The sequence below is a fragment of the Camelus bactrianus genome, chromosome 3 (assembly GCF_048773025.1).
Source record: "Camelus bactrianus isolate YW-2024 breed Bactrian camel chromosome 3, ASM4877302v1, whole genome shotgun sequence".
In the NCBI taxonomy this organism is placed as follows: domain Eukaryota; kingdom Metazoa; phylum Chordata; class Mammalia; order Artiodactyla; family Camelidae; genus Camelus; species Camelus bactrianus.
Window position 1 is genome coordinate 118,260,490 of NC_133541.1, and position 23,100 is coordinate 118,283,589.

The 23,100-nt window shown below is 57.9% G+C and overlaps 1 pseudogene; it reads right to left on the reverse strand.

Moving 5' to 3' along the window:
• Nucleotides 1–1,303: 1,303 nt before the first annotated feature.
• The window catches only part of LOC105076127 (adhesion G protein-coupled receptor B1-like), a 41,778-nt pseudogene continuing 19,981 nt past the window's right edge, over nucleotides 1,304–23,100 (reverse strand).

Sequence of the window (23,100 nt, forward strand, 5' to 3'; positions counted from 1 at the left end):
TCTGGAGCCCAAATCACATCCCAAGAGCAGTGATCTCCACCTGCTCCACGTCAGGGCAGCTTTCATACTGTCCTGAGACCAAAGAAAGGATAAGGCAGTTCTGACTGCAGGAAGTTGCTAGTACAGCATTAGGAGACATTAGGGTATAATACAGTGTTTGGAAATTTTTTCAAACAAAACTTTAAATGGGACTTATATATGTGAGATGTGCTCAGGCTGAAACTAGAGTGAGGGGCCAGAGCACTGCCTTGTTTATTCCCCACTCCCTTTTTTCCTGCTTAATGCTACCTGAGGTGCCACAGGTTTCCAGTGCCTTTGAAACAGGTTGAAAAGAAACCTGCATCAATGAGAAAAAAAGGACTTGATTGATTTGATGTGAAACCCCCTTTCCAGACTGTCAGCGCCTGGGCCCCTGTTCACCAGCTGTGTTACCTCTGGCCAGTTATTTTAGCTCGCTTTCAGTTTTTTCATCTCTAAAATGTGAATACAAACAACATCTAAATTTTAGGATTATTGTCAAGATTAATCATGGATGTAAACTAAATTTGTAAAAAAGCAATTACTGGGGCCAGTAGAAGTTCCTCTGAGAACCCTGAGCTAGGACTGTCTGAGCCTAGGTCATCACAGCTAACTGGCTGCAGTCCACTTCATAACGATGAGGTTAGATTCGGAACCTGGGGACGTGGATCATGAGACTCTTTGAATTGGGGGGGGCAGGTAATTAGGTTGGTTTGTTTGTATGTTTGTTTTTTATGTTAATGGAGGTACTGGGACTTGAAACCACGACCTCATGTGTAGTAAGTACGCACTGAACCACTGAGCTATCAGCCTCTCCCAATCCCTTTGCAGTTTTGACATTTTTTGGTTTTATGACATTTATCTCACTGCTTTCAGGAAATCTTTGGGAAAATCTATTTAATCAGGAATTTAGTTGAGTCTAGAACCTGAGAATGTGCTTTACTAAGATAACTGTTTTTGAATTCATCAGTGACAACAGGACAACCCCTGGAATCAACACGAATGACAGTGGCAGTCGTTTTCAAAAGTCCACAAGGACAGTACGAGGCCAAGTGCCCATCTACCACGGGTCTGCACACATGCCTGTCCATGATTCTTAAAGTCCCTGAAGAACAGAAGTGGCCATAATCACATTTGACCCTTCCTCTCTTCTATCTTTATTCCTCACATATTGTTTCACTTTTCTTCCTCCTCTATTCTGCACGTTTACCACGATTTATTAAAAATGCGTTAGAGAACCACTTTATTTGCTTATGGCCCATATTAACACCTTGGTGGAGGCTCACCTGGGCAGTCTGCGTCTCAACTAAGGTCACTTCTGCACCTGCAGTCAATGGGCAGCTCGGCTGGGGCTGACTCACGTGTCTGTTGCTTGGCGCTGGCTCTAAGTGGATCCTCATCTCTTCAGCAAGCGAGCCCGGCCTTCTTCATACGGTGGAGGAAGAGCTCCCAACAGCAAGATGCTTTTCAAGAGTCCATGTAGGGGAGGGCTGCACAAAGGACCACAAGGATAATGAGTTATTCATCACTTACTGAGGGCTGTGACTGTCATCGACCACATGATACCCAGAACCCGAGATGCATTCCTACCGCACACCTACTCTTCTTCATGAGCTGTTAAGCCTCTGTTCTTTACACCAGCATTTTCGTAGGATATTAAGATGTTTGCTAGGGAGTATCTTTGAAATAATCATTGATTTTCCCCCTATGTATTTCTTGCTCTATCTTACTCCCTGTCTTAAGCTGTCTTAAGAGACAGACCATTCCTTAGAGAACAGAAGTTACAGAAGAATATGAGGAATAACAGAGCTGTTTGTTGCCTATGAGTTTTAAACATTCAGTTTTCTAGGAAACAAAAACAATTCATGGCATAAAGATTTAGGTGGGAATCTCATGGGGAAAGCCCAGAACAATGAGGTGTATAGGACATGTGCACCGTTTCCTGAATAGAAAACAAAAGGAATCAGGAAGCCCCCACAGAACAGCTAACTCACATCTCTAAGACCGAGCCTGGTAGAGTCGCACAGAACTTCCTGCACCTCAACATGGAACAGATCAGTGAAATGGTTCCATCAATCTGAGAATAGTAGGGAAGGAATAAAGTCACTGGATTTGCTGAGACAGGTCTCAGCAACAGCTGTGCAGGCCGGCTCCCCAGGACCAGACAGCAACTAGCACAGCTCAGCAGGTGCCCAGCGTACACAGGGATCCCCAGGCTTACGGCGCCCAGCCCAGGAGACCCCAGAGGAAGGTGGGGTGGGGGACTGGGTGCCCCCAGGAAGGTGCCCCCTCATCAGGCAGGATTGGCCCCCATAGAGGTGGAGGGTCAGCAACATGGACAGGGGGTGAGTTCAGTGGAAACGGGAGCAGAGGACGTGCTGACTCCTTCGAGGTCTGCTGCCCTTGCTCTCCAAGGCCCCTCACTCCCTGCTCTCCAAGGCCCCTCACTCCCTGCTGACCCCCTGCCCTACCCGCTTGATACCACAGTCCTGACTCCCAGCCTCGTAACCTCTCACACAACCACAGCACTCCAAGCCTGGTCTGCCCCCCAACCTGCCACTAGCCCACCCACCCAACAAATGGTGCCCAGGATCCTTCACAAAGGCCACTGGGACAAGGACAAGTGAGTTAGCTGACACACATTTCCAAACCTTGTAAGAGCTGGGCTGATGGACGCTGGGCAGAGGGCCGCACAGCAGGTCCTTGCAGAGGGGTGACCTGTAGGTGGCAGGACAGGCCCCGGGAGTGCAATGGCAAAGGTTATATGTCGGGAGAGGCTGAGCTGCAGGCCGCACAGGGCCGGCACCTCCTCTCCTAGGAACACCCCTCCTGGCCACACTGCTGTCACATTTGACCACAGTCCACCCTATGCTTAGGGGACATTCAGCCCTGAGTCCTTAGGGAGGCAAGTGCCTGCACGTGGCTGACATCATCCTGGGCATTGGCAGCCATGAAGGGAGCAGGTGGGGGCAGCAGTGATGCCTTCTGACAGGTGCCCCTTCCCCACCCGCACTAAGGCACATCCTAGACATGAACACTGGTCCCCACCCAGCAAGGGAGAAGGCGCTGTCCTCCCCCGACCTCCACTCTCACCCGTTTAGACGTTTGTATGGCCAACCCCAGCAAGGACCGCTCCTGGACCAGCACCAAGGCGGAACAGAAGTGACCTTGCACTTGCACCTGTTGACCACTTCCCAGGCTCAGGGTGGATGCTCTGGGTTTCCATCCTGCCTGCAGGACAACACCCTTCCCCCTATGGAATGTGGTCCCCACAAACGGGGATCCCCAGGGGCTCTGGCCCCCTAGGGGTTGTGGCCCCCCTGCCCTCTGAAGGGCTGGGTCTGCATTGCTGTCTCCTGAGGTCTCACAGCCTGCAGCCATGGCCCTGCCAGAGAACCAGCTGCTTGGGCTGGCAGCCCAGGAGGCGGGCAGCTGCTCAGCTCACTCAAAACTTGCAGGATTGCAATGCAGGCTCCTTGGCCTCGGCCTCTCCCCTTGACTCCATAGTCCCTGGTGGTGATGATCAGGGGAGCATGCATGGGCTCCTAACCTCCAGCACATGGAAAGGAAGCTTCTCCTTGTCCTTTCCCCCATCTCAATATTAACAGCTTCCTGCGCATTTTATCATTTAATCTTGGAAATAATCCACAGCTCAGCTGTATAGATACAGAAACTGAGGCTCAGAGTGGTGGTAGGATTGCCAGACGCCACACAGCAAGACAGCAGGAGGGCTAGGATTCCAGTTTTTATCTGTCTCACCACCTCATATCCCCTCCGCCTCGCCAAAGCCTACATCTGAGCTGTGCAATCAGGATTGGGAAACACAGACCTGAAAGGAACCCTCAAGGATGGCCTAACACCCAGACCAGGTGGAGAGGGGCCTCCCTAAGGCCAATTCCACACCAGGGCAGAGCCCCCATCAATGGAGCTTTCCCAGACCGTCTGCAGAGCTTTCCAGGCTACCCTGGGCATCAGCCAAGGACTGGCCCCAAGCAGGACGTGTGGGTTGTGGTCTCTGACCGGTGGACCCTCACTTGCATCTCAGGCACACCCTGACCTGGAAAAGGTCAGGGGATCCTTGGCCCTCCTTCTTTCACTTAGACCTCTAGGACACATCCTCTTGTACCCACAACATCTGGAAGTCCTCCTCCATGTCTGACTGCAATCCTTCCTGCTGCAGGGGACACCTGTTACCATCTCTGCAACACAAGCAGGTCCTTCCTCCCTCAAGCACACAGTGACCGCCCCCACATGTGGGAGACCATTTGCTGCCTCTTGTCCGAACTTTAGAAATTTGGAGTACCTGGGTCACGGACCCAGGCCCCAACTCCTGGGCTCAGACCTAAGGAATCAACGTCAGTGACATCTGATCCTCCCCAATCCCCAGGTCCAGGGTGACAGAAGGAGATGGGGCAGGGGCCCCTCCCAGCACCAGGAGCAGGGAGCCCCTCCCTGCCCGAGTTGAGGGGAGGTTGCAGGGGACCCCGGGCCCCTCAAATCAAAACTCCCAGAGAAGATGCTGTGCCTCCCCCATCAGACCAGGGTCTCCAGGAAGGCCCAGCCACTGACCACCCCTCTGCAGGCCACCAGTTCCTCACCACAGGCTCCTCCCAACCCACTCTGGCCAAAGCCCCCATGTCACCAAACCCCAGGGACAACCACCTTTTGCTCCACTTCTGAGCTCTCCTTCTGCCCTCAGGCAGCACCCCAGGGCCTGACCTTGAGCTGAGACTCGAGATTCCTCTGTGGCTCCCCAGCCCTCAGATTCCTTGGTCAGTCAAGAATACAGCCAGCAACCTCCTTCCACCCCCACGCCACCCCCATCCACCCACCTTGCTCCCTGGACAGCTGGCCTCCTGATCACATACCCCCTGATGCCAAGGTGTCCTTGACAGTGTGTTAGGCCAGTCACTGCCATGGTAAGCTGCCCCTCTGGTGGCTGTCCGAGGCCTGCACACCCGCCGGCTGCATACCACCTCTATGTCCTCAAACCTCTGTCCAGTTCTCCCAGTATGTGATAGCCTTATGTTCCTGCTGGCGTCCTCCTCTGGGAGGGCGGGACCAGGACCTGGCTTGCTCACCCCGGTGCCTGCACCCCAGTGGGGGCAGAGTGCCCAGCCAAGACTTGCTATGGGGGGACAAGTGAAGCCACGTGGCCGGGCAGCATGGCCCCTCTCTGCCCCTCCAACCTGGCGGCAACCTCCAGGACCCCTCCCGCCTCCCTCCCTCTCATACCCACACACCCATCAGCAATCAGCCTTCATGTCAAAATGCACCAAGACTCTCACTGCTGTTTTCCATTCCATGGCCACCACCCTGGTGGGACCCACTGCCAGCCTCCCCCCGGCCTGCCTCTGCCTGTCCCCAGCACACTGCCATCACTGGAAATATGCCAAGACACATGCTCTGCTCAAAACCTTCCTGCTGCTCCCTCCTCACTCAGAGCAAAGGTCATGCTGCCCTCAGGGACCCCACAGGCCCCAGGGACTGGCCCACCTTTCCTGACCCTCCCCAACTCCCCACCTCGAGTACACTCGTCCAGCCACACTCAGACGGGGAACCCCAACTCCCTGCAACCCCGCCCTCGGAGACCTGCCTTATTCCGACTTCAGCCCCTGTGCGGGGCCACAGCCTTATCCTGGTGTCTCACGTGAGGTTGCTCAGAGAAGGCTGCCTGGTTCCTGTCACCAGCTGCCAGAGCGGAGTAGCCTGGCCCCCATCCAACTCAGAACGCCCCCCAGGGGACCTCCCCTGGGGCCCCAGTGTGTCAGAGCCTGGGAGGAGGCTCAGTCTGCGGCTCCCTGCCGTCCTGCTCCCTGCAGAGCTCCCTGGTGGTTCAGCCCAGCCCCAGGAGGGGGAACTGGACAGCCAAGGCCACTGCTGGCCACTCAGGGCCGAGCTGCCTCCCCTGCGAAGTAGGCACACATCTTCACGACTCATGCTGCTCAGGGAGACAACAGAGATAGATACAGGGCTCAGCACAGGGCCCGGCACGCTCATGGGAGATCAGCGGACAGTAACACAGAGGGTGCGTTGGGGGTGCAGCCTACCTGCTCACCCACTGAGCCTGAGCCTTCTCAGCATTCAGGATGCCTCCTGCAGGCCCGCGAAGCAGGCGTTTTTATAGGATTGTGGGAATCAGGGCCCCCTGGGGTTTGATGGGCTAATTCACACTGGAGTGGGAAGGCCTCATATCTGTCCTCCCACACAACAGAAAGAAGCCAGGATGGGAGAAGCTAGCCCCACTGAGGGAACAGGGAGTGGCCAAGGTGTCTCTGCAGGCAGGGGCTTCTAGGAGCCCTTCAAAACTTCTCAGCTGGGCCTTTGTGCTCCTGAAAGCACGCATGCCAGGTACAAGCCCCACCAAATCATGCTTCACATGTCCAGAGTGCCAACAGCCCACCTCTACTTATTGCCGTCTGACCCACAGACCAAGGCTTGTGCTGGGTTGCCTCCTCCAGGGAACCCACCTGGATAAGCTGGGAGTTCCTGAGCACTGCACCTGGCTCCTCCAACAGGTCCTACCCGGCTGCTGGGCTGGGGCTCCCTGCCCAGGCCCCACCTCCCCCAGCAGCTGGAGCTCATCAGGGCTCTCAAGCCCCCCTGCAGCCCTGGTGGCCCTGCTCCCACACACCAGCTGGGATGTAGCCACTAGGGACTCAGAACACAGCACCCTCTCCTGCCTCCAGGCCTTCACCTTGGCCGTGACCTCTGACCACATCCCCTCCTGTCCCTTGGCTGACTCAGCTTCTTCAGGGCTCTCCAGAGGCACTGCCATCTCCTGGAAGCCTCCTCAAACTCCCACTCTGTGCCCAGCTCCCCTCTGACCACTAGCCTGTGAGAACCCCCCTCCCCGGACAGGCCCACACCTGCTTCCCCAGATCAATGCCATGTCCTCTCTGTTGAGGGATAGGGGCAATGCTTGTGACCTGAGGGAACCCTGGAGGATGGAGATCGGCCTGACTTCAGTCTTGCTGAGTGAGCTGCTGGGTGAGAACCATGCACCCTCAGGCCTGTGTCCCTACCCATGGGGGGCGGGCTCTCCAGGCACTGACGATGTCTAAGGCTCACTTAGCATCCACGGGTCTGTGACCAGGGCCTCAAAGGCTTCTCACATAGCCCAGGATGCCAAACTCCTGGCTCCCACCTGGTGCCGGCCATGCTGAGTCAGAGCTTCCAGCCGCAGGCCTGCCCCAAGGCTGGAAACCTGGCCATCCTCAGGGTCTGGTAGCTCTTCACCTGACCCACCCCACCCACTTGGACAGGGTCACAGAGGCCCTGCAGAAGGGGGGCCCCTCAGCTCCCCAGCCCTGCAAGGAAGTGTGCCATACTGGGGAAGCCAGGGTCTTGACAACCCCAGGGCACCTACTGACCCCGCCCAGCTCAGAGGCCTGCACCCCTGCCTGAGCCCTTTGGCCTCACTCAGACCTTCACCGGGTGCACGTCTGGCCCAGCTCTTTCAGGCCTGCCACCTGCTCATGCCAGCCGTGGGGCTTCAACACCCACACCCCATCACACTCCAACCACTGGCGCAGCTCGACCTCACAGCTCGACCTCAAGCCGATAGGTCACTCACTCAGCAAGTGCGTCCCTGGCCAGCCTGGTCAGGCTGCGTGCTGGGTTCTGGGCACCTGCACGTGCGCCAGTAGATCCCAAACCTCCCTACCCCTGCCAGCTCAGCTCTGTCTCCTCCAAGTCACCTTCCCAGACTGCGTGGCCCCATGAGCTCTCACCTCTGCCCTCCCACCCAGCCCCCTCACCTACTCAGCCTCATTAACTGCCCACGGTGTGTCCTGGTTCCCATGAGGAGAGGGGCTTCAAATTGTAACAGAGGAGAACAAATCTGCCTCCACACTGGATCTGCTCCTTTAGTTTTGACCACTGTGCCTGTTTTCCAGTCTTAGCCTTGCCAGCTCTGCACCTTTTGGGAAACAATGTTGCCTTTAGCCTGAAATAGACAGAAGAGCCTACTCTCTGGCTCTGACCTTTAAGGATGTCAGCACTTCTGCACTTAGGCAGAGATGGCAAGTTGCAAAACAGAGAATAACCTTTGCTTTGTTGGAGGTTTACAGGAACACCATGGCCTGACCCACATGGATGGCTCCAAGAACAAAGCATTCTACAAGAAGTTTGCAACAACGAACCCCACCCACTCTCTCTCTCTCTCTCTTTTTGTATAAAAGGAGCCTGTATTCTGACTGGAGCAGGATGGTTCTCTAAGAAATTGATCTGCCATCCTCTCAGTCTGCTGGCTTTCCAAATAAAGTCGCTATTCCTTACCCCAACAACTCGTCTCCCGATTTACTGGCCTGTCGTGCGGCAAGCAAGAAGGAGTCTGGACTCAGTAACAATTTCCCCTGAACTGCTCAGACCATCCCCAACACCATCTTAACTGTCACCACAGCCTCCACCCTCATGGCTCCCACTGAAACCACCACCAGTGCCATCACCACCACCATCATTACCACTGCCAGTGCCCTGCAGCTGCCCTGAGCACCCTGCACCAGGGCAGGCATCCTCCCAGAACTGCCCTGCACTGTACCCCAGCCTGTCCAGCAGATCCCGTGAGCTCAGAGCTGTCCATGCTCACTGCTTACCCTGTCAGGCCTCACCCCTGACACTCGTCACTTGTGAACACCCCACTCATAGGACTGCACGCCCCCACCGACACACGCTGGGCCTGCAGGGGTCAGAAAACAAAGGGACCAGACGCAGCCCCGCAGGAGACTCCTGTGCCCTGAACTCCACCCGGGAAAGCTCCCCACCCCCAGATGCCCCCGACCCTGCCACACCAGTGTATCCCGACCCTCGACCCTCAAGCACATGTCTGTGATGGTCCCACCACACAGGACCCCGCCCCAGCCCCCTAGACACCAGGGCCACCACTGGCCCAGCAGCAGCCAACAGTGCCCTTCAGCTAGCGTGGGAGAAGTCGGGCTGGGAACTGGCTGACTCTGACAGTGAGCTGGACACCCTTCCACTTGTCCCCCTTGGCCTGCCCCTTCACTGCCCTCTCTAAGGAAACCAGGGACAGGGATGGGGCAAGGGTGTTAAAGGGCCCAGGACATGCACTTGGGTGAGAACCCCAGGGAGGGAGAAGGGCCTGGGTCCTGAGCGTCCCCCAGGACAGCTGCATCCGGCAGGGCTGGGGTCTGCCCAGGCAGGGAGAGAGCACAGACTGGCATGACCCATGGAGCCACCCTGGGCCTGGCAATGGCACTCCGTGCCCCAGTCTCCTCAGCCAGCCGGCTCTAAAGGTGCCTGGAGTGGGGTCAGGTTTTGAGAAAGGACCCACCAGACTGTGCGGGAAGGTCACACCCTCCACCAGCCAGTCTTAGTGTCTGCTCTGCCAGCTCAGTGAGGGTGCCAAGTGCCCACTAATTAGGGAAACCACAACCCAACTGAACAGGAGCCACTTACAGGACTTCTGAGAGCCTTTATGGTTGCCAGGCACGTGGACCCAGGAGAACAAGACACAGTGGGTATGAACTCTGCCCTTCCTGGAGCCCACGTGGGATCAGTGTCAGGCAGAACACCTCCTGAAACGCTGGCATAGCAGGATGAGCACGTGGAGGGTGTCTGGCCCAGGCCTGGCCTGTACTGACGTCCCTATGCTGGGCCTCACCTCCACTGTTTTCAAGTGATGGTACAGCAGGTGATGTCAAAGGATCCTGCCAGCTCTCACTTCTGTGCTCTATGTAACTCTGGGTATTCTTTTTTAAAATAGGAACTGCAAAACCCATGCAACCGACATGAGTGAAAGACCCAGAGAGCTGTCCGAGCAGAACCACAAGACTGAACTCCCTGGATGTGCTCCTGGCCCTCCTTAACCCCAGCACCAGTCTATCCTTCCTGGGCCCGTCCTCCAGCCACCCACCCAAACATCTGGGAATTCTGCAAAGACCCTCCGCCTTTTCATCCCTAATGGCCCCGTTCCCAAGGCCCTCACTGCTATCGGCCAGGCTGGTGTAGGAGTGTTGTGGGGATGGGGCCGTGAGTCCTGTTGGGAGAAGTCACCTCATGTGTACATGTTGAGCACGTGTGTGCAAGTGTGTATACAACTGGGGGTGACAGGCTCTGTCTCACTTTTGTGAGACACTTTAGTGCTGTGGGTGGAACCCTCTGACTCAGACTTTCCAAGACAAGCATGTCACATGGCTGACAGTTGCACGTGGCTGGAACAGGGGGCTGCCCTCCAAGCACATGACACATGCATAATTACATATGAATGCGCACAAATGACTCCAGATAAGACACGGGATCATGGCTCAATGTGTGACCAGGGTCAAGACTCAGAGTGTGACCAGTGACCAGGACAAGGGCTCAATCTGAGTCTGGAATCTAGGCTCCATCAGTGACCAGGGACAAGTCATGGATCAAAACATCAAGTACTATTCAGATGACGGTCACATCACTGATGGCACTCAGCCCCCAGTGGCCCCCCACCACACACAAAATTCTGGAGACACGTGAGAACCCTTCTCATCCAAACACACAAACACAGGCCCATGACAGCACAAACCCAATCTCTGAACTCACTGGTGGAAGCAGACCTGGGGTCCTGTCCCTGGTCCCCACTTCACGAAACGCTTGATTCCTCTGAGCCCGTTTATGTGAGGAGTGGCCCCACTTGGGAATGGACAGAGTTTCTGTCCAGCAAAGAGCAGGGCAAAGGAGAAATAGTGGGGGAGGGGAAGCGACAGCCCCCTCCCTCCCCTGCCCAGCCCTGGCCTTTGGCCCCAGGCTGTCCAGTTCTGGATCAGATACCGCAGTCCTCATCCTGAGCTGGACCACGGTCCTAAGCCTCAGCTTCCCCAAACATAACAGGCATAGTTAGCCAGTCTCCTAAGGCCGTGCCCAGGACTGAACAGGGAGCTTGTTGGCAAAATGTGTTCTGGGGCACCTTCCAGCTGGCCTCAGAGCCCTGGGCCCAGGCACAGAGACCCTAACAGTGTCATCCACTCAGAAATGACCAGGGGTGGGCAGTGGGTGGGCCCCCCACACCTGAGGTGGAGGCCATGGCCAGTGGTAAGCACCCCATGGACCTGGCTACAGCCCACTCCCCCCCATCACCTCTCTGCCCCCACCCGCAAGCAGGCTGACTCTGGTGCCGAGGATGGGAGGCTGAGGCTCCCAGAGGGTGGAATCTGCCCCAGGTCCCACAGTCTTGGGGACTGCGAACTTCACACTCACTGGGCTGGCCAGACTGTGCACAGCCTGCTGCCCTAGGGGCCAAGGGGCTGGGTCCACATCTCTGGAAAGCAAAGCAATTTACCACCAAGATCTTGAAACTGTCCAGGGGACTCAAGGCCTAGGGAACAATCAGAAATGTGAGCAGAGCTGTCTTAGCGAGGGTGCTGGGCCACTGGGTGAACAGGCATCCCCAGTGCACTGCAGGCAGCCTTCGAACAGCCACTGGGGAGGGGATTGTAATGACATCAAGGCGCCACATTAAACGGACCTGCAGCCGCAGTGTAATCTCCCACGATGACCAGCCTGGGCCCTGAGAGCACGTGGGCCCTCTTTCTTCCTTTTTCTTTTTTCAACCTTTTTTGATACTCCACTTTGAACAAAGAGCTTGCACCACGTGCAAAACCCAGAGAAAAGCAGTTGACAGCAACCAAAGCCAGAGAGCCAGTTTCCCAAGGCTATGGGGTCTGCCCCTGCTCTCCCCAAGCCCAGGCCCCTGCCCCAACCCCTGTCCTCACAATCCCAGACCCAGAGTTGGAAAGGGCAGTGGAGTCTGCCATATGGCCCTAGATACTTCCACCACAGGTCCTTTGCACTGTCTGTTCCTTCTGCCAAAATGCTTGTCCCCAGACACCCAGTACACAGTGCTGTCAGGCCTCTGCTGGAGCACCACCTGAGACAGGCTTCCGTGAACCTGCCCTGAAAGGCACCTCACCCCACCTGCCACTCGGTACACTGGCTCCACTTTTTGGCCTGTGCCATGACCTGACAGTTTCAAAGGGAACTATACTTTCCCACTTTCCTGTCTCTCCTCACTGGGGATCAGAGGAGGCTGAGGTCTGGAGTGATTACTGACCACTGACAAGGCAGTCCTCCTAGAGCAGTGCCTTGTCAGTGATCAGTAATCACTTTAGACCGGATGGGTGGGTGGATGGGAGGATACATGGATATGTCGATGGCTGGATGGATGGGTGGGTGGATGGATGAATGGATTGGGGGACTGGATGTGTGGATGAGTGAGTGAATGGGTGGATAGGTAGGTGGGTGGATAGCCAAGCGAGTAGAAGGATAGGTGGGTGGGTGGATACCTGAGCAGGTGGACAGGTGGATGAAGGATGGATAGATGATAGTCACATCCCTCCCTGATAACCCATAGTTGCTGACACACAGCACTACAAACTGGCCCCACGCCCCTTGCAGCCTCCCCCCGGTGCCCATCCATCCTCCTCTCCAGTCGCCTACTCGTCCTGGCCTCACGTTCCTCCTGTACCCTCTAACTTCCACACCTTTGCTCAAAGTGCGTTTCTGCCTAAAGAGCTTCCTCCTGTTCTCTGCCAGAAAAACACATCCTCCTCTAGGGTCAGCCACTGCGGAAGCCTCCCTGACCTCACTTACACACCTCCGTCACTGCACCGTGCCCAGCAGTAGGGACTTGCCACACGTACACCCTGGCCCACAGGCTGGCCTGGGGACTGGTGGAACCAGGGATGAGAGAGGCAGCTGGTGACAATGACATGCAGCTCATACAGACCCACCCCAATGGACACCAAACCTCTAGGGAGGAGGCCCAGCCACCACCAGGGTGATCTGGCCCATTGGGACCTGGTCACTAAGTTCTCTCCCACCCTGTCACCACAAATTCTGACCCTCCTCACTTCTGGATGCTGCACAAACTCTTCCCTGTTACTACGTAGCTCTCCACCTGTCTCTTTGCTTCCTTGTGTCTGGGAGGACACCCGGCTCTGGGCCCTGTAACTCTAAATCACTGCCTGGTCAGTCCAGCCCAGTGCCCTGTCCCCCTGGTTCCCGCTGCTGCAGCACCTGGCCTGGGCTGGTGCTACCGCCTGAAAAGGAACTAGCCCAGAGCCCCAGGAGCACCCCCGTCTGCTTCCCATCTGACCCCTCGGGGCCTCACCCTGCTGCGCCAGTTCTTGGCGGTGCTCTTGCAAAGCTATAGCACCTGCATGTAACCTGGCCGGTGTTTGGGGGACCGCCACACCCCTCTGGATCCCCAACTGTGGACTTCCCTGGGAGGGGTGGAAGCCAACTGGGTGGGACCCTGCCGCCTTAGACCCTCACCAGGGCAGAGAGACCGTGCAGGACAGATAGAGTGGGGGAGTCAGTGGCCCCCAAACCTGAAGTCTGCGCACCTCCCCTGCTAGGTCGGCCTCCCCCCGAGGCCCGAGGCCCCAAAGACAAAAAGCGCAGATGAACTTACAGGTCAGTTTCGGGCCACGGACTACAAGTCTGGTTGGTGGTGTCCTGGGAGGGAGGGGGAGCTTTCAGGCCACCTGCCGGCCCCACGGGCCCCACCCAACCATCACTGCAGGGCCCACCCTGTGCCCGGCACTCTGCCTACCTTCTTCCCACAGAGTAAGAGTTTGAGGGGGAGGAACTGAGACCCAGAATGGGGAAGGGACTGGCTCAGGCATCTATTGCTTTGTGGCCTTGGACAGCTCCTGTCCCCTCTCTGAGCCCAGATAGGGAGCAGGAACTAAAGCCCAGTTTTATATGCCCTGGTGGCCACTCCAGCATCTGGATGACCTCAAAGACCACCTCCCCAGGCAGTCCACATCAAGCCTTTGCCAGTTGCTCCTGGGCCTGGAAGATAGAAGGGGTGGGTGCCATCACTTACAGGTACCAAGGACTTCCCACACCAAGAAAGTCCTCTGCAGTCCCCAGTCGTGGCCATGGCTGACTTACGTCCACATAGTGTGCCACTGGGGACACAGGATTGTCAGAGTACAGAGGGCAGAGGAGGACCCTGGAGAGATGGGCTGGGCTGGGCTAGGTAGGAGACCCCTGTCCCAGCCTGACCATTAACTGGTTGTTTGGGTAGTCGATAGAGACACAGCGGATGTAGGTGGGGGCTCCCAGTAGGCGAGTCCCTCCTCGTTCAGCTCACAGCCTAACAGGATGAGGCATGGGGAGACGGCGGGTCAGCTCTGTCTCCTGAATCGCAGGTGGGTGCCCACCTCAAGCACAGGAGTCCCACCCATGGCTCCCAGGAACAAGCCCCTCCAGGTGGAACCCTTAGCACCACAAGCAGACACTTGCCCGTGGCCACATTACAAATGACCCAGCACAGGGGACAGGCCTCCCTAGGTGTCTTTCATTTAAACCATTTCTGAGCAAATGCTTCACATCAGACACTGCACCAGGTCCTGGGACATGGCAAGTGCCACACCTTCAAGGACCCACCCGTGTGGGGGCAGAGACCTTTCCTATCCAGAGCCCCGGGGAAAACCAACAGCTGGGCAGGCCCTGCTCAGCTCCACCCATGGGGGCAGGGGACCCGATGGCCTGGGTGTGCCGCAGCAGGCGCCAGGCAGCCTTGGGGCCGACTGACATCAGGTGTCCACTGCCTTAAACACGGGTACAGGCTGTGACCCAAAACTTACTCCCAGGGAACCAGGCACACTTGCGCGCACACACACGGCGGCGATGACCCTAGGGGACGGCCACAACCCTGTCACCCAACAGAAGCCACAGGGTAGGATAGGACCCTGCTCTACTGCATGGTGCACAATCAAAACGAGGGAAAATATGGTTGTACACGCAGACAAAAGGCCAGACAAGTCACACCATCCCACGACCTGGGTTTTCTTCACTTTACTTCTGTGGATTTGCAATACGCTACCCAGACGCGTATTGTTCTATAAACAAAACACGGTGGGGGGGTTGCAGCCACAGCTGGGAACACACAGCCCCCCTAGGGGGAGGATCCCTGGGGGGACAAGGAACCCACAATACACTTGTTTTACAGAAAGTAAACAGAGGCTCAGAGAGGGTCGATTCCTGAATGTTGCACAGCAAAGACAACTCCAAACCTGCTTGCACTCTTCAAATATGAGGGGCAAAGGACATCAATGCACTGATGTGCCAAGCCCCTTCTGGGAGCCCACTCTGCCTTTTCCACACCTCCCATCACTCCACAGGGCTGCACGGGGATTAAGACACCACATTCACAGCTGACTTCCCACTTAGTGGTCCTGCAAGCCCATGGCTACTGTTAACGTCTCTGTGCCTCAGTTTCCCACGTGTCAATGGGTGGCTCCATGGGACATTGCACTAAAGGACTTAATTAAGGCGCTGGATCCTGGTGAACTCTCAGGACACGGTGGTCCTAAGCCTCCGCCCCACCCCACCTGTACAGCCCCGGCTTCAGGGCCCGGGCTTCCTGGGCATGGTATGGCGGTATGGCCGTGTGACCTGTGCTGACAGCTCCTTGGGCTAGCATCTCAAGGACAGGAGGCCCCCATGACACCCACCCCTCGGTCCTCACCTGTGGCATTGTGAGGACACCAGACTGCGGCCACCTCTCTGGCCAGGATCTCCTTCCAGAGCATAGCACTGAAGCTGTCCTCGTCACAGATCTCACAGGGCTCTGCCAAGAGGCCGGGACGTGAGTGCGGGTGGGGACAGGAAGAGGGGTGGAGAGCTGGCAGCAGAGCCAGGAAGGCCAAGACCCCTCCAGGAAATCCATCGTCACAAGGGGGAGTCATTTCCCAGGAGAGATGAGCCCCAAGCCCACCAGTCTCTCCGGAAGCCCCTCCCCAGAGGCCAGCGATGGGGTGGGGGGACACTCACTGGGACACCACCGGGTGCTGCATTGCTGGTGCTCATATTGGAGGCTCTGGCTGGCTGCTACCCCGAAGAAGGGCCCCAATCAGGCACGCTCCCCCTGCTGTGTGCCACCACCACGTGACACTGCATCTGCTCCCCGACGCCCAGGGTGCCACTTCCATCCACTGCGGGATGCCGCCATACATAGAGGACAAGGATGCAGGTACTGGAGCCAAAGGGATGCTGACACAGGGACAAAGGGGCAGGAAGCCATGAGAAGAAACTGAGACCCTGAGAGTGGAAGCCAAGCTCAGCTCGATACAGGAAAAAACAAATGCTTCACATGCACGTGATCCCTCACCATCACCCCTCTGGCCCCAGCATCCCCAGGGACACTGCAAGGTCCCACAATGAGATGCCACGCGGTCTCGCCCCTGCCTCGTGGTTCATGCCCAACAGGTCCCCCTCCCACATGTTCCTCGGCACAGCCCTGCCGTGGGCACTGCTGCAGGAAGCAGTCTCAAGTTTCCACCCCGTGGCCCTTGCACTTGGCGCCCTGTACGAAGGCCCACTGTACTCCCGTGTGCCCTGCTGCCACCCGGGGAGCAGCTGGTGGAGCACGGGCTCCGACCTGTCCTTCAGGGGAGGACCCCTCCCAAGCACGGATCTGGGACAGAGCAGCCTGGCGGTCAGGAGGCGAGTGTGGGCCGAGAGGGGATTAGCAGTGGGGTGTGACGCAGAGGCCAGCTGGGCAGGGAGGGGCAGAGGTGCCGGGGAAGTTGGGGTCCGGTGCCCACCCCACTTCCCCCTGGAGGCTTGGTGCCCTCCAGCACTGTCTACAGGCAGCTGGGCCAGGGTCTCCACTGGCTTTGCGTCCAGGTCCCCAGTGTGGGGGCTGGAAACAGAGCGGGAGGCCCCAGCTAGGTCTAAAGAGTGAATGAATGAAAGAAGGAAAGACACCCCACCCATCCCAGTGCTGCCTTACACAACAGGGTGATGGGGAGATGGGGTTGAGGATGGTGCTCGGGCTCTGTTTCCTGGGCACAGGTCCTCGCACCCTGCTGCCCCCTCCCTGTGGTCCTCGGTCCAGTTTCCTCTGAGCATCAGTCTCCTCCTCTTCCCGCTCCTGCCCCAGCCATGACCTGTGTGCTCGTTCTCCCACGCCCCCCAGGGACAGTACGAGTGATCAAGGTCTCACAGCTGCTGGCTGAGCACCAGGCCGAGCCTCCCCGACACCCAGCAGACTGGCTGCTGAGGGCCTCCAGGCCCCTCCGGCCACCCTCCTTCAGCCCTCTCCTGGGTCTTCTCTATCCTGGCCCTCTCCCCTCAGTAGTCATGACTTCATGCCCCCAAAGACCTGAGCCCCTTAGTAGCCCCAGTGCCACGAGGGACACGATGAGGGACAGCCTCTAAACACTGGGGAGCCACTGAGGAGTGAGGAGTGGAGAGGCCTCACATCTGGGGCCAGCACTCCAGGCCATGCTGATGGGCTCGGGAAGAGGCTGCTTCACCCAGGCTTTCTCTCCGAAGGCCACACTTAAGGTTCCCAGATCACTCCCTCTTCAAGGGACCCTGGTGCCATTATCCTATTCTCAGAATTGCCCTGAGGCCTCTGCCCTACCAGCAAAGCAGGGTTAGGGTGAACTCAACAAGGGCACGCAGCCTCACCAAGCACCTACTGTGGGCCAGGTTCAGGCTGGGCCAGGCACCCTGCATGTGCTGACATGGCACCCACGTACCAGGAACCAAGGAGACGGCACTGCCAAGGCCCAGCTCTAGGACTCAAGCTACACCTCGGCCACTGCCCCATGCCACCTACTCCACTGGGACTGGAGCAGGGGAGCCGGGCTGCCTGAGGGCAGGTCACACCTGGCCTGGCAAGAGGGTCCCTGATGCCACTTGGAGCCTGGCTTCTCTGTGGCCCTGGGGAGCAGACCCACCTCCTGGGGTGAGAATGAGGATGGCACAGATCCCAGAGGGTGGGCTCTGAAGCCAAAGGGCCAGGTTCACATGGTGGCCCCGCCACCCACCGTCATGGGCCCATCAAGTACATCCCATCCCGGCCTCCACCCATCACCTGAGGACGGACTGATGCCTGAAATGGTGGGAGATGACAGGTGTGGGCACGCTGCTGGGATCAGAGTTGATCCCAGGGAACCCACTTTGATGGCCAGCAGCTGCAGTGTCCAGGTGCTCTCCTCTGGAGAGGTCTGCTGCACAGGTGCAGAGTCCCCTCCCAGCGGTCCCCATGCCTGTGCTGGGAACTGACCATCAAGGTGGTCTGATGAATGAACTGGTCACTAGGAAGGGACACCACTAACTCCCCCAATTTGGAAGGCGGGGCTCCTTCTCCCTGCTGAGTGAGGTGGCAACCGAGAACTCCACACCCCCCATGCCCTTGCAGAATCTTCTCTCCTCTCACAGAGCCCACCCTCCCACAGGTCCCACTTTCCCCTGAACCCAGAGGCAGAGCCCCTCTGCCAGACAAGGGACGGGTAGGAGGAGTGGCTCCAACCTTACTCTGGTGGGCGTGCATCGTGCTTGACCCCTGAGCTCCTAGCTGTGCAGCAGAGGCCCAGGAAGGACTTGCCAGGGAGGGCCATAGGACAGGAGCAGGGCTGAGCTCTGCATGGACCCTGACTATGGGGGGGCCGAGGGCCCTGGTTCTGAGCCCCGTCCTGGGTCTGGGCATGATGCCTTGTAATCCCACAAAGGAGGCTTCTCTCTTTCATCGTTCAGCTAGGAAGACGCGAGCCTGCCCACAGGAATCAATACCCTGATTCCCACGTTGAGGAGAGGGCTGAGTGGGACTGGGCCCCACGCTCTTCAAAGGTTGCTCCCCTCAAGGTTGGCTCTCTGGGGAGCAACCTGAGCAAGGCAGTCCTGACTCCACCCTGCGCCTGCTCTGTGCTGGTCACCTCAGTACACAGAAGCCTTGAGTCTCAGTCCACCCAGGAACCAAATGTTCACTCCACCTACAGCAGAGACAACTGAGGCTCAGAGGGGTGGTCCAGACAGCCAGGAGGGTCTGCCCTGGAGACAGTGTGGAGGCCCAAGTCTCAGAAGACAGGTGAAGCCAGGGTCTCAAGGATACTGCACAAATAGGACTTCACTTTGAACTGGGAATGTCGTGGCAGCACCCTGGGGGCCAGGGCGCAGGAGAAGGGGAGAATACCAGGGCCAGGGGGAAGGCCGGGAGCCCCAGAACTGCCTCCATGCCCTTGGGACAGGGCAGTAGAGCGGCTCTAAAGGTATGACAGCCGAGGCTGCCCAGAAAGGGGGCCTTCATTGCTTCCACTTCGCTCGGGTGACCTCAACAGCCCCATGACCACACCCATTTGGCACATGCAGACAGAGGCCAAGTTATCCACCAGGCTGACAAGGAGAGGAGCTGGGATCAAACGCAGGATCAGATTCCAAGTGCTCCACTCGCTGGCCCCCAAACTAAGGCTGCTTGCCAAAACTGACCACAGGGTCCCCCGCCTGGCACTCTACACCTCAGTGGTCTCCCCTGCTCAGCCATCCCATCCCATCATGCTGAGACAAAGGGACCGAGGCCTGGGGTCCAGGAGACAGGACTGGAAGCAGGGCCAGGGTGGGCACATCCTGCCCATCCCCCTTTGCTGTCCCAGCCCAGGTCCCAAGTGGAAGCCAGAGTGACATGGAAACTGGCAGTGGGTGGGAGAGAGAGGATGCTCCTTGGTTCCCATGGCAACAGCTGCAGCGCTCAGTCTTTCAGGATAGACTCAGGTTAGGCCTCAGCTGCTGAAACACCCATTATTTCCGGGATGGTTACCTTGGTGACCCAGCAAATGAGGATGTGGTGGGAGGAGGGGGCAGAGAGGAGGGGTCAGATCAGGAAAGGCCAGGCAGGGGGCCGCCGGCTCAGAGGAAAGACTGCCCCCAATCCTAGACATGACCCTGGTCACACACTGAGCCTTGATCTTCAACACAGACTGACCTCTGACCCTGGCCACAGGGTGCCTAGCCCCCATCACAGACAAGACCTGATCCCAGTCACAGACCACCCCCCGACCTTGGCCGCACTCCCACCGCGGAGGAACACTCAGCGAGTGGTGGCTGCTCCCCATCACGTACTGAGCCCTGATCCCAAAGACAGACTGCCCCCTGATCTTGGCCGCGCTACCACCAGAGGGACACTCGGAGTGGTGGCTGCTCTTTATGTAATCGTTGTATCTTTAATGTGTGTCCCACTCACAGCTCACACCTGACAAATATCATTCAGACGAACGCATCCACAATGGGGGACTGTCCGCAAGGACTCCTGGGGCCCGCAGTACTGGGCAGAGGCTCTCAGGACCCCCTTTGCTGGGTGGCCACCGGGCTCCTGGGATGGGTGTGCTATGAGGGGGCAGCAGAGGAGTGGGAAAGGCTGGGGGGTGGGCTGCCCCTCCAGACCCAGAAGGAAGCAGCCATTCTTCCCTGGCTCAATGCCCTCACTTTCTGGATGCCTCATTTCCATCTCATTACCAGATGAACGGAGTCAATTAAAGGTGGTCAGGCAGCCTTGGCCACTCAGGAGAGAGGGCACATGGTGAGGGTGAGGGGGCTCCCAGCTTCCTTCCCACCCTGACGGCCCAGCCTGGAGGCTGTGGCCTCCCTGGCCCCTGTGGCCCCAGTTGGCCGGGATGAGGGCCCTGTGAGAGGCCTGCATTCTGCTAGGCCTTCCTGCTTCCTGGGCAGAGCTCTCCCCAGCCCAGCAGGCGGAGCAGCAGAGGCAATGGGTCAGCCCCTGTCCATTCCTGCCCTGCTCTTGCCTACCAGGCTGGTTCCCCAGGCATCCAGGGCGTGGTCCAGAGCCTCTGAAGTTAGGGCCTGTCCTGGGGCAAGGGGACTCCTCCTCAGCCCTCTGCATGGATGTGCAAATGAGGACCAAAGGGGACAGGACCTCTCTCTGAATTCCCCCACACAGTCCCCCGTTCCCCCCATGGGTCCTGACTTGGCCCATCTCACCAGAAGCAGCAAAATACAAAGAGACTATCAGGAGAAGGAGCGGAACATGGAGCTGACGGGCCGGCGGAGCAGGAGGGCTGCTGCAGAGGTGCCGTCAAGAGGGGTCAGAGGTGGAGGAGAGGGGACAGCTGCTCTGGCCCAAGAAACACTTGCCAGCAAGATGCGTGATGTGGCCATGTGGCATTTGGACAGACCAGGCCAGGGCAGGGCTGAAAATGGGCCAAGTGTTGGCCTGGGCCTCCTGCTGACTCCCAGCTGGGCTGCGGATGGAGGGACACATGTGACCCAGCCTCCCCTAACCAGCGTGAGGGGCGAAGCTCCCTGGCACATGCTCAGCCAGCAAGATCTTGGGCCAGGCACCTGCCTGGCTCAGCTGTGTGTATTCTGAATGACTGCTGGACCTCTCTGGTCTGCAGCCACCCCACCCTGACATACATGTGTACACATATACACACCCTCCCAGCAGAGTGCTGTGCAGGAGACACCCCAGGCAAAACCCACCAGGTAACAAGAGCTGGCTCTGCCCTGTCTCCCCCTTAGAAGCTGTGTAGCCCTGGATGCTGCCTTAACCTCTCTGTGCCTCATTCCACTACATTAAGTATTAATCCAGGGCCTCCTGTATGCTGGGTTTCATCAGCAAGCAGGGCAAATTCCTCTGCCTTGTTGGGGGTTACATCGTGGCAGGACAGAGAATAAGGGCACAGGAATTACCCGCTATTCACAGGTGACGCCATGTGGGAAGTGAAAAATAGGGTGTGGAGAGAGTGCGGCTGGGGCTGCTGCCACTTGAAGCAGCACGGTCAGGGAGTCAAGATGGCCAGGGCAGGAACAAGCTGAGGGAGGGAGCCCTGTGGGTGTGTGGGGAAGTGTGTTCCAGCCCAGGGAACAGCCTGTGCAAAGGCCCTGCACAGGAGGCCGCCTCGCTGAGGACCCATCCCCGGGCTGCTGGGAGGAGTAAACTGGTTGACAGGTGGTGCTTCCTGCACAAAGGAGACACTCAGACGCAGCTGCTGTCACCACCACCAAGATGATGTTTACTCCCGAGGTCTCAGAGCATCAAGGCCTTCAGAGTCCCAGGCACGCGAATGGGGGTCTGAGCTGCCCCTGGGACTGGGTGACCGTGTCCTGTCCTGCAGCTGAGCTCCCCGCTTTACATCGTGGCAGCCCCAGCCCTCAGGACCTGCCAGCCGTCTTCCCCCAAGGCCCCCAGCCCTGCCACACAGCCTCGACACGCGCTTTGTCACAACTGCTGAAATTGGCCCACACACGCACTCACACACGGTGGATGCGAGCACCTCCCAAGCTCACACATATGCAGAGAAGAATGCAATGCACACATGTACATACTGACGTGCTGGAAGGGGGCAGGCGAGACCATGTGCACACACATGCCCCATGCACTGCGCACATGCACACACACCCTTTGTGCACACAACACCCTGCGGGAAGGAGGGGAGCTCCCCCAGCCAAGGGGACAGTGACCTCCGCCTTGCACAGCCCAAAGATCTGCCCTCCAGGCCTCCCACCCCAGCGCTGGGGCCCTGATACACGGATGCAAGACTGGGATTTTCTGATGTTTCCTGGATGCCACACCTGCACCCTCGTCACGGGGCTCTGGCCACCTCTTCGCTCCTATCCAGATCCTCTCTGGTAACTCGCTGCTTCAACATGTATCTAACCTGGGGTCCTTGGCCTGGGGGCCATGAAGAGAAACAGGTCCAGGATAACCAACTTCCTTTGCAACCCCACGTAGTTTATTCTGTGCCTCTACAGATGATATTCTATGGGATCCATCATTGCCACCGGCTCAGGAGAGGCCAAGCGTCCTGGACCATGTCACCTGGCCCCATGATGACCTGCTGGCATGAATACTCAGCCCACACTGGCCCCTGCTGCCCTCCCTGCCCTGGCTAAGTTCCCACCCTCCCTCAACATCCTGGGCTTCCTGCAAAAGGGGGATCCCCTCCAAGGGTCTGCAGGGCTCCCAACCTGCCCTGCTGCCACGGAGGCCAGCCCGGGGTCCTGCACAGGTACTCCTCTCACCAAGGAAACCAAACTGCTAAGAAGGTGGACTGTGCCCCAGCCCCTCCTTGCTGGGACGTCCCCAGCACACTCATACAACTGCCATTCCCTCTCATGGTCACAAGGCTTGCCTGCACCTCTTCCAGAATCTTAACCACAGCCCCATGATAAGGCACACCGACTCCAGATGGCACGCAGTTCCAACACCAGGGACCCCCTCACCTGGGACCTGACACCAGCTTCTTGTGTTCAGGTGTTAATGCCTCCTCCCTCCCCAAACCCAGAAGTTAGCTGCAAGACAAAAAGGACTTTCCTTGTGCCTCTTCACTG